Here is a 13,195-nt window from a genome sequence, read left to right as displayed (position 1 = left end):
GTTAATACAGAGAGGTCCCATGCCAGGACGGTATAAGGGAAAGAGCCCAAATCTAGGGATCAAAATGCTTCATTCTAGTTTGAATTTCTCTGTTAAGTAACTTCACACCTCTGAATCTCAGCTTTCTTGTTTACTGATGTTGAATGAAGAAAACATCCAAAGTCTGCTTTACAGGGTTCTTGTGAGTATTAAAAAAGAAAGTGATTAGTACTTTGTAAAAGTGAAAACCCTAGATAAGTATAATTATCATACTGCTTACTGAAATGTTCATGACAATTTGAAGAAATTTTACCACATCTTAAAGCTCGAAAGTTATCAAGAACAGAAATGAACAGCAGTAATTAATTTTATATATACATGGAGTTTAATGAATTATTATATAATTTTTTTCTTCTCAAACAAGCATAAGTCACATCATTGCCCATACATTTAAATGTGTCAAGGAAAAGAAATCAGGTAATTTAGTCTCCAAAACATCAATTCAAAAACCCAAAAAATCTTCAGCCTTTTCTATAAAAATTCTGATGGTTCTCACACACGTTAAAAATTTTTGAGTAATAATAGTTCAAAGGAAAATATTAGACCATTTTTAAAAGCAGATGATTAGAAAATGTGAAATTACTATAAAAGTTTTACAAATCATATATACTTACAATTCTTTCAGAAAGTCTCTATGAAACAGTACTGCTCCTTTGACTACTTACACTTCGAGAATGTTAAACCGACTTTCCTGTCCTGTTACTGACTCTTCTGTTTATCATGTGTGTTAAGTGCCAGGCACTCCTTACCTCTGGCAAATATGTAAAAGAAGGAATTCACTGGTCTTACAAAATCATTCCGGGAATGATCGTGTAACATTTTCACAGGTCCTTTTTCTGAAGAGAATGTGTTTTGCACGGTAGTTTTAAAAGTAACTCCTTACCAAGCAATTTTAAAACCGGAGAACTCAATGTTTTTGTCTCCTTTATAAAGTTATAAATACTTGCAGATTCTCAACATAGGCAATTTTTTTAAAAATTTAAGCAACAACTTACTAGATAATTTAATCATTAGATGGTAGTGTTAAGAAACACATCCATATAATAGTAATGAAAAAATTATTTGTAGATAGTGTGAAGAAATCAGATTCAAGAAAAGATCAGTCATTTAATTTTGTAAAAAGGAAAAAGAAACAGGTAAATTCCCTGCAGATGCTCCAGTTGGTTCAAGACAAGCACCATTTTCTACATGGAAACCCCGATACAGTCAATGGAAGCTGATACTTGAGTTACACGGCTTCACCCCACTAATCCAGAACGATATGAGCCCTGATGTGAATCAAGTGTAATCTGAAAGGGTTAGTTTTATAGTCAGTCCTTTTTTAAATCAAAGTTCATCTTTGCAACAATTCAGATCTTTCTAGGATATTCAAAATCAAATACATATTATTCAAATAAAAACAAAAGAAACTTTGATCCAAAATTACATGTCCCATTATTTTCACTAATAGAAGCATTATTTTCACTAATAGAAGCATTAGTTCTTCTTCCATATGTGCAATATTGAATCTCACGCAGCTGTAGCCTAAAATAAAACTGAGAACTTCCACTGGGAAGTTCTGGGACTTCCTTTCGGGTTTTGATGAGACTCAGTGTTCTGAGTCTCTAGATATTTTTCGCCAACATCCCTGGCCACAACAAAACCTCTTTAAAAGAGTAACTGTAGTTTCCATCTCTATTTTCTTACCTTGTATCCACTCAGAAGTCCACACCCATCTGGCTGCCACCCCCTAACCCCACTAAGATAAGGCTGTCCTATGCTTTTATCATCACGAGTGATGCTCGTTATTTTGGTGGATATTGAAGAAGAGGCCTCTTCTCCATTCTTATCTCCCTTGACTTCTTCGTAGTATTCTAAACATCTGATACCGTCAGTCCTGAAATCTTTGCCTGGAAGCAGATTCCTACATGTCATACATTCCACTTTGCCAAGACAGTCCCGATTTGCCTTTGCTGTCCCAGCTTTAGTATTTAAAATCCAAATCCCACTCCACCCTCCTTTCACTCTCAAAGGTGTCCCCGGCTGCACAATTGCATGGTCACCCTACCTGGGTACTGCTACCCATTTTCTTTACATCTCCCAGTCGCTATCTAATTAGGCATCCTAAACTTGACAATGCCAAAAGTGAAATCTTTGTCTCTCCTCCCTGAGTCTTTCCCATCTCAATAAACAGCCCCACTCAAGCCAAAAACCTAAGAATTAAACTCGAGTCCTCTCTTTCCCTCATTGCCCACATTTAGTCCGAAATAGATGCTGCATCCATATACTCAATCTCCACTACAACCATCCCAGGTCCACCCACCACCCCCTCCCACCGGCAACGCCACTACAGTCTCCCTGCCTCTGCGCTCACGCCACAATCCAATCTCTTCCAAAAACTTCCACAGTGATCATTTTAAAACATAAACTATCAATTCATTCCCTGTTTTAAATCCTCCAAAGGCTTCCTACGGCTCTAAGAATGAATCCCAAAAGCCTCATCCTTGAATGAAGCCCAACAAGACTGGCCCTCTCAGGCCCTTACAGCGCTTTCATAGCCCCCTGTGCCCCAGCAGGCTTGGCTTTCTTGTAGGCCTATTATCCATAAGCCTTCCCAGTCTTAACAGCCTTGCCTTTGCTGTTCCCAAGACCTGGGATGCTTTTCCCTTTGAACTTTCCTCATCACTGAGATCTCAGCTTGTTGTAGACTTTCAAGGATCTCATCTACAGTAGCAAAGCAGTTGCTGTCACATCACCCTATTTTAATTCTCTTCAAAACACATATCACTGTTATTTTTCTTTGTATGTTTTGTTGGTCTGGCTGTCCCCCGCAAAGCCAGCTCCCTTCAGAATCTAAATTCTGACAAGAGATACCTTGTCAGTCTTTTCACTGCAGGACATCTCCCAGCCTCCCACAGACACTCAGGCCCAGGCAGGGCTGTGTCCTCAGAGCAGGAGGGTCCCCTGCGAGCACCTCTGCCAACAAGGCCCTTCAGCTCCTGCAACAGAGACCGTACACACCAGGGCTCCTCCACCAGTCACTGTCCCAGTAATTCAGTCTAGGAGGAAAGAAGAAGAGTTTTGGGGATTGAGCTCCACTAGTTTAGATGCAAAACTAAAAGCAAAGTAAGAGATGTGCAGGTGGGAAATGTGGGTCAGGCCTCCATCTGTGGAAAGTTCTCCTGTTGTACTGCTCCTGAGGTGTGAGGGCTGTTGAGAACAAAGCTTGCCTCATGCACTTTTCATATTTTATGGGGTAAAGTTATGATAACTTTTATTCCTTTTTTAGTTTAGGTACATATTTACAGCATCACTCCCCTGTCCTACAATCCAAGCAAAGTGCTACTTTTGCTAAATGTGGGGCAGTCTATCAAGATAGAGCTGACCACCTAGGCTGATTCCCAGCCTAGTCACTAAGTGGCTGTGTGATCCAGGACAAGTTACTTATCCTCACTCTATCTTAGGTCCTCATCTGTGAAATGGGGTGGTAGTAATGTGTACTCAGGAGTAATATAGAGAAAGTCCTCAGCACAGTGCCTGCAGCACTGAAATGGCAAACACTTATTGAGCTTTCTAATGCCCCAAAGAGAACATAAGCAGACCTTTGTAGTAAACAATTTAGAAAGTAATTCTATTCAATTCCCCCTTTAAAAAAGAGGTAAATCAGTTTAAAATTTTTTTAATTTATAAGTTAGTAGTCAATTTAAACTTAAAGATACACACACACACACATATATATATATATATATATATTTTTTTTTTTTTAAGGGATTCTGAGTGAGTCACATGGAAAAGTTTTGAGATTTTTCATGAGGGCTTTTCCTAGACCAACTTTTTTAGTGTGGCTTCCTCTTGGAAAATAATTAATAATTAAACATTAGTTGAAGAATTAAATATTATTTTCCTTGACTGCCAGGATACTGGGTTATGAGCTCTACAAAGACATCATCACCACAAAGTATGGACAGGAGCTGCAGGACTCCTATTTATTTAGCAACCACTCCACTTTTGTGTATTTTCAGCTTTGTGCCTGATTTAGAAACCTAAATACTGTTTGCCCTGGGCGGTGCTGCCAGTGTCTCCGCCAGGCCAAGTGGAAATCCAAAGGCAGGGTAAGCAAAGACATAGTGGAGATGTTGTGTTTTCAAGAAGATACGTTGTCACCTTGTGAGGTCTCTGGGCAAGGGGTAAATATAATTTCCAGTTCATAATGTGTTCTTCCACTTCGTCAAACTCTAGAACAGACACCCTTTAAGAATACCTTGCCTGTGATGTGCATATTTTCCCCTTGGTGTTTCTTTCATCTTGGGAGAATTTTAAATACACATACACCCCTCCAGAATTTCACCAGCGGTGAGTAGTAATATGTTCTCCTCTGTAATATTCTGAACTGCACAATGTTGCATTTTAATTGCAAAAGTAATTTTCACGACTTTAAAATCAGAAACATGAAAACAAGATTCAACACCTTATACGTAGATCACAATGAATAATGCATAGAAAATAGCCATTTACCTACTTTGTGTTAAATGATTAGACTTTTTTTTAATCAGAAAGTCTTATTTTTTAGGTGCCTCATATCTATATGACAAAAACATCACAATAACGGCCCATGTCCAAAGAAAAAAAGTATGTGGATACTTAAGGAGAGGGGTTGGAACAGTTTTGTGAAAGGGTGCTGAAAATAAAGTTGCTCCTAATGAGTTGTACAAATGTTGGACTAACATTTTAATTTTTAGATAAAGAATGCTTTGACATCATCATGGGGCTAAGGACTGGCTCACATCCACTGGACACTTACTGCACAGCAGGTTCTTTGTACAATGCTCCTCAGGCCCCGTTTCACTCTCCTCACAACAACCCACAAACAGGCACTCTGCCTGTTTGCAAGATACTTAAGGATAAGAACTACTTAGAGAGTCTTGTCAATGAAGTAGTACAACTGAGGGGCAAGATTTGAACCCAAGCAGTCTGACTCTAGACCTATGCTCTTGCCCGCTAAATTTAAAGTCAAATTTAATTCCAAATGTGCTCCAAATTAAATCTTCCCACCTGATTTTGTTTCAAAGGGCTTCACTGTGAAAGAGTGTATCTATAAGCACTCTGTGCTCAAAACGTTTTTTTTTTTTAGAAGGCATAAAGGAACTACACGCACAGAGAAAACCAATAAAACAGATACTTTTCAACAGATATCAAGAGCATAACTAGGTATTCAAATGTCACTACTGCTTTTTAAGGAAAAAGTAAAAATGCTTTTCTAAATAAATTGATAATATCATGTATTATCAATGCATATAATTTTTAAACCTGAACAAACTCATATATTATTTTATAATGGTATTTTTTCTTTAGCCTCAGAGAAGACTATACAGTAGAGAAAAAGGGAATTTTTATCCTTGTAATTTACGACATTTTTTCATTTAGATGATACTTTTAATTCATCTGTTACTCTGCATTGCCTTTTACTTTTTTTTTTTTTTTTTTTTTTTTTTTTTGCGGTACGCGGGCCTCTCACTGCTGTGGCCTCTCCCACTACGGAGCACAGGCTCCAGTCACGCAGGCCCAGTGTCCATGGCTCACGGGCCCAGCCACTCCGCAGCATGTGGGATCTTCCCGGACCGGGGCACGAACTCGTGTCCCCTGCATCGGCAGGCGGACTCTCAACCACTGCGCCACCAGGGAAGCCCTGCATTGCCTTTTACTTTTATGTTTTACAGTTTTAGATTTCCACAGATTACAAAAGTGTGAATAACCTTGATGGCTAGCACAGTTATAGCCGTTCATTCTCAGTATTATAAAAGTTTAAGAAAATACCTGACCTACTTATTTCCAATTCTGTGAGGTTGTTTTACTCCATTAATAGAATTACTTATGTTTTAATATTAAAGAAAATTTCTAAAATAGAGCTGCTTATCCTTAAATAAACTCTCTATGATGGTTAATGTTTTTTGGGTTTTGGTGTTTTTTGGTTTTGTGGGGTTTTTTGGCTGTGCCGCATGGCTTGTGGGATCTTAGTTCCCCGACCAGGGATCAAACCCGCGCCCTCGGCAATGAAAGTATGGAGTCCTAACCACTGGACCACCAGGGAATTCCCGTTAATATATTTTTTTAAAAAATACTCACCTGATCAGAAAATCAGTCTAACAAACTGAAAAGTTTTATTATACCACTATATAAACTGAGCAATAAGGATCAAACCAGAGTACTTCCATTATTTTGCAAGCTATGACATCGAAGTATATACATCAAAAACCAAACAGAAAACAGATTAGTGGTTGCCGGGAGCTGGGGAGGGAGGATGTGGAGTGACTGCTTAATGGGTATGGGTTTCCTTTTGGGGGTGATGATGAATGTTCTGGAACTGGATAGTTGTGGTTGCACACCACTGTACATGTATTAAATGCTACTACATTATACAGATTAAAATAGTTAAAATGGTAAATTTTATGTTATGTGTATTCTATCACAATTAAAAAAAACAGCCAGATATTTTAAGACTGCTATTAACATAACAAGTAGATTTCTGATGAAAGATTTACACCTCATAACAGCAATTAGGATATAAAGGTAACATGTCTATTAATATACCACTTAATCATAATGTTTAACAAAAGTTGAACATATTAGAATGTTTGAAATAGTAAGAAAATCTATTGCAAGTATAAGTTTTATCTCCTAGAAAATTATAACTTCCCAAAGAAAATTATATATAAAATAAAATGGCTAGGTTTAAAATGTTATCGATAGTTGGGCTTCCCTGGTGGCACAGTGGTTGAGAATCTGCCTGCCAATGCAGGGGACACGGGTTCGATCCCTGGTCCGGGAAGATCCCACAAGCCACGGAGCAACTAAGCTTGTGCACCACAACTACTGAGCCTGTGCTCTAGAACCCGCACTCCGCAACAAGAGAAGCCACCGCAATGAGAAGCCCGTGCACCGCAATGAAGAGTAGCCCCCACTCACCCCAACTAGAGAAAGCCGGCACACAGTAACGAAGACCCAATGCAGCCAAAACTAAAGTAAATAAAATAAATAAATTTGTTTTAAAAAAGTTATCAATAGTTCAGTAAACTGTCACTTTCCAACATTTTTTTCTTATATTATACAAAGGTAAGATTAGTATGTGAGTATGACGACTATGTATTTTTGGACTTCCACAGCAATAATCCAACAATAGATGCCAACATTCCACAGGTCTCTCAGAAAGGCAGGGTGCATACCTCTCAGGTTGTGGGCCATGGCCCTGAAAAAGGCCATCCAGTTAATCAGTGTCAGAAACACGTGCCCTGGCTGGGCTGGCCAGAACCAAACACTAAAATCTCTTCCTCCATCTCAGACATTCCAAACACATCAAAGATTAAGAGATAATGGCATCAGACATTCTAATCTTGCAGCAAGAGGTAAGAATGAAGTTCAAACCATCAAACACTACTGATGGGAGTGGATACTGTTACACTCTTTCTAGGCGCCAAACTAGGCCATGAAGAAGAGAAGCAGCAGGTCCAAGTGGACCACTGTAACCTTCTCAGGATTCTTTTCTCTCCTCAACTCATGATGGTTTCTCTCATTTCATAGTGTTCACAGCACTGATCTCTAATTTCATTCATATTAATTTTATGGACTGACTAAAATGCTAAAGTTTCATTTATGTGTGTTTTATATTCCCAAATACACTTTAAGACCCTTGAAGAAGGGAGTGCTATCCCCACAGGCACAGATGCAGAAGCCACACCATAAACACTTGACAATACTTATAATCCTAGATTGTCTTACTGTTCTATTTTCAGGTCTGTATTTTGTATCTCTAACTAAATTTTAAGTTCCATTCTTTCAAAATAATTCATAGATATCTCTTTAGTCCTCCCAAGTTCCTTACACACTGCTAAAGCATATAGAAGGTGTTCACATATATAATTATTTTGCATGGCTGCTTCCATGAATTCCTTTGGTGATGTGTGCACATCCATTGTCCAAAGCACTCCTTCTAAAAGGCCAGTTCTTTTTTTTTTTTTTTTGCCACATCGTGCAGCATGCAGGATCTTAGTTCCCTGACCAGGGATGGAACTCATACCCCCTGCAGTGGAAGTGTGGGGTCTTAACCACTGGACCGCCAGGGAAGTCCCTAACAAGCCAGTTCTAATGTTAATCCCTCTGAGAAGACATCCCTAACCCATCCCCCTTCCTCCCAGTGGAACATTCTAGCCCCCTGCCCTGTGTTCACTAAGCCCTTAGCAGAGGCCATTCACAAGTAATCAGAGTGCAAAAGCTCTATATGATACTTACGAAGCATTTATCTGTTTCCCATCCTACACTGTGGATTCCTTTAGGGCAGGAAATTTGTCGTTTTCATTTTTCAATTTCATTGGTACCAGAAGGGTCAATAAATGATTTTTAAAATGATGAATATAAAAAGTAAACGGATATAAAAATAAGGGTATTTAGACATTCATGAGAAAACTTCTAGAGACCCTCATGAATGAATTGAAGCAGTCAAAGATTTAGAGTTGGGTTTTTTTGTTTGTGTTTTTGTTTGTTTTGTTTTCTTAAAGGAAAAAAAACAATAGCTCTTTATGATGAAACAGGGAGAGCCACAACTTCCAGCAGGGGAAGTTACATCAAATGTTTTCCTGTGTGCTAGGAGATCCAAAAGTGAGAGGCAATGCAATTGCTAGTAGTTGCTATGGTAGCAAAAATAAACCTTGTACAGAATTTCCAGTCATCGTTTAACTATGCCATCTACTCGCTGGGGTGTTTTCAGTGGTGTTTGAGCCCAAGAAAAGAAAAATAACATCTGAGGCTTATTCTCCAGGAAGAAAATAGGAAGCTGATATATGGGCAACAGCTGAGGTCTTCCTCAATTAAAACATAGCTAGAGGGGCTTCCCTGGTGGCGCAGTGGTTGAGAGTCCGCCTGCCGATGCAAGGCACACGGGTTCGTGCCCCAATCCGGGAAGATCCCACATGCCACGGAGCGGCTGGGCCCGTAAGCCATGGCCGCTGAGCCTGCGCGTCCGGAGCCTGTGCTCCGCGATGGGAGAGGCCGCGGCGGTGAGAGGCCCATGTACCGCAAAAAAAAACAATAATAAAAAATAAATAAAAACATAGCTAGAGGAAATCCTAACCCCCTCTCCCCAAAAGGCGGACTTTTTACACCAGCCATGTATAAAATAGGAAGCTAATGGTAATAAAGGGACTGAAATGAAGCAGTGACATTTAAAAGATAATACATCTAACTTTTCAGATGAATATTATGTCTTAAGTTCAATTTACAGTTTTCCTAAGTATAAAAATAATTCTAGTTAACAAAGTTGTCCTTGCTGCATGGAGAAATAAATCAAGAGTATTTGAACACATGGGCTTCCCTGGTGGTGCAGTGGTTAAGAATCCACCTACCAATGCAGGGAGCACGGGTTTGAGCCGCGGTCCGGGAAAGATACTACATGCCGCGGAGCAACTAAGCCGCTGTGCCACAACTACTGAGCCTGCGCTCTACAGCCCGTGAGCCACAGCTACTGAGCCCGAGTGCCACACTACTGAAGCCCGTGCGCCTAGAGCCTGTGCTCTGCAACAAGAGAAGCCACCTAATGAGAAGCCCACGCACCGCAACAAAGAGTAGCTCCCGCTCGCCGCAACTAGAAAAAGCCCGCGCGCAGCAACAAAGACCCAAGGCAGCCAAAAATAAAAATAAATAAATTAAAAAAAAAAAAAAAACTTTCCCTAGACCCATATGAGGCTTCTGGAGAAAGTAAACCCCACAAAATTGCTCTATTATTGATTTCAGATGTTCCTCTCTTGTGATTTAGTCTTAATTTCTGTAACAAAATCTGAAATAAACTATTAGAATTTGAAAGTGTAAGAAGCCCTTTTGTTATAGGGAATAAAAATAACAGCCACCGTAATAGACTCTTGTCAGTTGCTTCCTCAATATCTATTTCGTACTTCTTGTACAGTTTAGCAGTTCTGGTGACTAGGGAAGATTGATTTCCATAAGCTAGCCACATAAGTGGGCCCTAATGGCCTAAAATAAGCGGCAAAAATCTCACAACCTTACTACTGTGATTGACAATAATTCAAGCCCAAACCAATTGGAGGCTGGCATTACTCTGGTCATAGGAATTGCTATGAAGACCATGGCTTAAAGCTGACCCAGAGTGAAGCCCAGGAGTCTTTTTTGACAATCAGGGGAAGAGAGACTTTCTTCCCCAAGAAAGATTGATGTGCAGACGTGACATTTGGAACTACTGCATCTATTGAACTATCGTGCATCAGAAGGCCTGGATTCAAATCAACTTGGCATCTTCTTCTTCTTCTTTTTTTCTTTTTTTTTTAAATGTAGAAAAAGATGATAACAGTAACTTCCATGGAGGTTCAGAAAATTACATGAGATATATGCAGAGAATCTGCCACCAGGTTATCCAGGCCCACTTTCTCCCTCCAGTAGCACCCACTAGCTGGAGGACTGAAAAGGGGGATATTATAATTTCGGCTGATTCAGGTTTACAGTTGGTGGCATGTTGAGCCAAAGTTTGTCTAGGGAGAAAAGAAAACTTGAAACTGAGCTGGCTGTTGAAGGCAGTTTAAATGACTGACCTGGGAGGTTAGAGAGAACAAAGAAATAAATGCATAAGAAGCCAGATAACTAAAAACATATAAGAAGAGATGTAAAGAGTAGTAGAATGGGTTTAGTAGGAAAGAGAGGATAAGACTCTGTAGAGGACTTCCCTGGTGGCGCAGTAGTTAAGAATCCGCCTGTCGGGCTTCCCTGGTGGCGCAGTGGTTAAGAATCCGCCTGCCGGGCTTCCCTGGCGGCGCAGTGGTTGAGAGTCCGCCTGCTGATGCAGGAGACGCGGGTTCGTGCCCCGGTGTGGGAAGATCCCACATGCCGCGGAGCGGCTGGGCCTGTGAGCCATGGCTGCGAAGCCTGCGTGTCCAGAGCCTGTGCTCCGCAGCGGTAGAGGCCACGACAGTGAGGGGCCCACGTACCGCAAAAAAAAAAAAAAAAAAAAAAGAATCCACCTGCCAATGCAGGGGACACGGGTTCGAGCCCTGGTCCAGGAAGATCCCACATGCCGTGGAGCAACTAAGCCCGTGTGCCACAGCTACCGAGCCTGAGCTCTAGAGCCCGCAAGCCACAACTACTGAGCCTGCGAGCCACAACTACTGAAGCCCACGCACCTAGAGCCCATGCTCCACAACAACAGAGAAGCCACTGCAGTGAGAGGCCCACACACCACAACGAAGGGTAGCCCCCGCTCACCACAACTAGAGAAAGCTCGTTCGCAGCAATGAAGACCCAATGCAGCCAAAAATAAATAAACAAATGAATAAAAATTTAAAAAGAAAAAAAAGAATCTGTAGAGTGAGTGAAATTTCTGATTTTATCATTTCAGAGGTATGCTAATTCCAGTAGCAACAAGGGAGATAGCTGGCAGGACCACAAGAGAGGGGGCTTTTGTTTTTGTTTTTAAAATTAAAAAAAAAAACACACACACAAAACATTAAGATAGAATACTCCATCTTAATAGAGACCATGATGACAGTTTAGAGCGACTGAGAAAAAACTGGCAGGGGAAGGGCAGCTATTTTTCTGTTAACTTATAAACTGGTATCTTATTATTTTACTAACTAAGCATAAAAACTTTTAAGAAGATAAGTAAAGAAAAAAGATGGAAAGACTACACAAGGAAGTCCAGAAAAGAAAACATGGTTTACATGGCCAAGAGTGTTTGGCCAGACAGTATCAATCTCCAAAGTAGTGAGAATTGGTATCAATCTCTAAGGCAGTAAGATTCTTGATTTTTTATATCCCCTCTGGCAAGAGTACAGAATATAAAGCAAAAACAGGGCACAGGGAAAAACTAGTATTGGTATTACCTCTGTGCTTAGGAGAATGACTATCTTCCAAAGGAAACACAATGTTCTTGAAGGGCATGAATAACGTGGACAAGCAGAGGGAGGTGTGTAATGTGTTTATCCCTGAGTAGAGAGGTTCAGAGGGTACAGCTGAATACTTAGCCAATCCCTTAATTCTCAAAAGTCTCTATATTTTTAGCATTGTATTATTTCTATTCAGATTTCAGAATAGGTGAGAAGATTAATTTAATTACTACTTAAATATCTACCTGAAAACCTATAATCAGCAAGCCTATTTCTCACATCAAAATCTAGATTGTAATTGCAGATATTCTCTCTGCAATTACCCCTTTTACAGGACGTTTTCCAAAATAAGTAATAATTGAGTGTAACTGGATAATGCTCAGCTAAGATTACTACTTACTTTCCTGCCCTTAAGTTGATGGACGTTTTATACATATTGGGCCAATTACATAACCATGAACACTTCCAAAACAGCCAGCTGGTTTTTTTAGCTTACCAGTTGTGCTTTTTTTTCTTTTTTTTTCTTATACTCAAATGCATTGAGAGGAAACAGATGAAGGTGATAAAAATACAAATATCAAGATAAAAATATGAATACAAATTCTCTATAATTAAACATGAACCAAAGACTCCTTCCTCAATTTTTTCTCTTAGCTTAGAAACTGGTATCTTATATTTGCTCACTAAGCATAAAAACTTTTAAGAAGATCAGTAAAGAAAAAACTGGAAAGACTACACAAGGAACTCCAGAAAAGGAAACATGGTTTACATAACACAGCAACGGTCACTGAGGGAAAGTTCTGGAGGACACTACTTCTCTCTAGAAGCCAATTCAGCTTTTGACAGTTTTAGGCACCTGAACTAAAAACAATGCCAAAAGACACAATTTTAGCTTAGAAATAACTTCCTTCCTTTCCACACTTTTGCATAACTTGAACTATTGCCTTATAATGTGCTCTCCAAAAGATAACTCCCATCAGAAATCTCCAGGAAAATCCACATCTAAATTACTTTCCATCCAGAAATAAGGTATATATAAATACAGAAGTTTATATTGTACACACACACTTTATTCTCTGCAGCTTACCTTTGAAAAAGTACTCTGCTGAATACTCTCCCAGAGTTATATCACTAACTACTTTTTTCCGGTACTTTGGGATGAAGAACTAGAGTTTAGCTCTAGCATCCCTTGCTCCATTTGCTATAATATCCAACCTCCTAAAAATGTTTTTTAAAAAAGTATAACTGCACATATTAATCAAATATTTATTTTAAAAGTATTTATTCACCAAAAACTTCCC

The 13,195-nt window shown here is 39.6% G+C and overlaps 1 protein-coding gene across 6 annotated transcripts in view; it reads right to left on the bottom strand.

Moving 5' to 3' along the window:
• Positions 1 to 13,195, bottom strand: part of COBLL1 (cordon-bleu WH2 repeat protein like 1) — a 161,591-nt gene that overhangs the window by 93,310 nt on the left and 55,086 nt on the right. Inside the window, exon 2 of one of the 6 annotated variants that reach the window (XM_060016665.1) lies at positions 6,982 to 7,032. The exons of the other annotated variants lie outside the window; for them this stretch is intronic. The gene's annotated coding sequence lies outside the window, so the exon portion shown is untranslated. The remainder of the gene's footprint in view (positions 1 to 6,981; positions 7,033 to 13,195) is intronic. 6 annotated transcript variants of the gene reach the window in all.

Source organism: Delphinus delphis, chromosome 7 (genome assembly GCF_949987515.2).
Source record: "Delphinus delphis chromosome 7, mDelDel1.2, whole genome shotgun sequence".
Classification (NCBI taxonomy): Eukaryota; Metazoa; Chordata; class Mammalia; order Artiodactyla; family Delphinidae; genus Delphinus; species Delphinus delphis.
The sequence above is the reverse complement of the archived record's forward strand: the minus strand, read 5'-3'. Positions and strand labels throughout refer to the sequence as shown.